Genomic DNA, 564 nt, shown 5'->3' on the forward strand with positions numbered 1-564 from the left:
ATACTAGTTTGTTGATGAAATTCAACTTACAAAATTGATTTATCAATTAAACTCGCACACCATGTAACAATTTTAACATTTTGGGGACCTATCTTCATAATCTCATAGTTAAAATGTTATATTATCTATGAGTCATCACGTTTTCATTAATATTATGTAAAACACAATATATTGGTATTCACTTCTCATTTTGTCATGTTATATAATTCTATTTTTTAAAATTACATCATGTTAATTGTTTAAAAGTGATTTCATTTAAAGTTGTATTTCACCAACAAATTTATGAAATTATCCTTAAGACTTCCTAAAAACTACAATATCAAGATTTTATAGTTTTTAACTAAATAAAGACTTATGTTTAGCAGTTAATGTCCAAGATTGTACAGTATTAAATTGATAAATTGATTTTATTTTGATATGACATAACTGTAAAAAGAATTAATATATCATTGTGTAAACTATAATTTACTTGTATATATAGGAAGAGTTATCAGATGTTGATTTTAATTTGTATATCTTGTTTTTTATAAGTCGGGTAATAATTTACATACCTAGATTAACTTA

The sequence above is a fragment of the Halyomorpha halys genome, unplaced genomic scaffold, assembly GCF_000696795.3.
Source record: "Halyomorpha halys isolate HHAL.00 unplaced genomic scaffold, Hhal_1.1 Scaffold682.1, whole genome shotgun sequence".
NCBI classification, from domain to species: domain Eukaryota; kingdom Metazoa; phylum Arthropoda; class Insecta; order Hemiptera; family Pentatomidae; genus Halyomorpha; species Halyomorpha halys.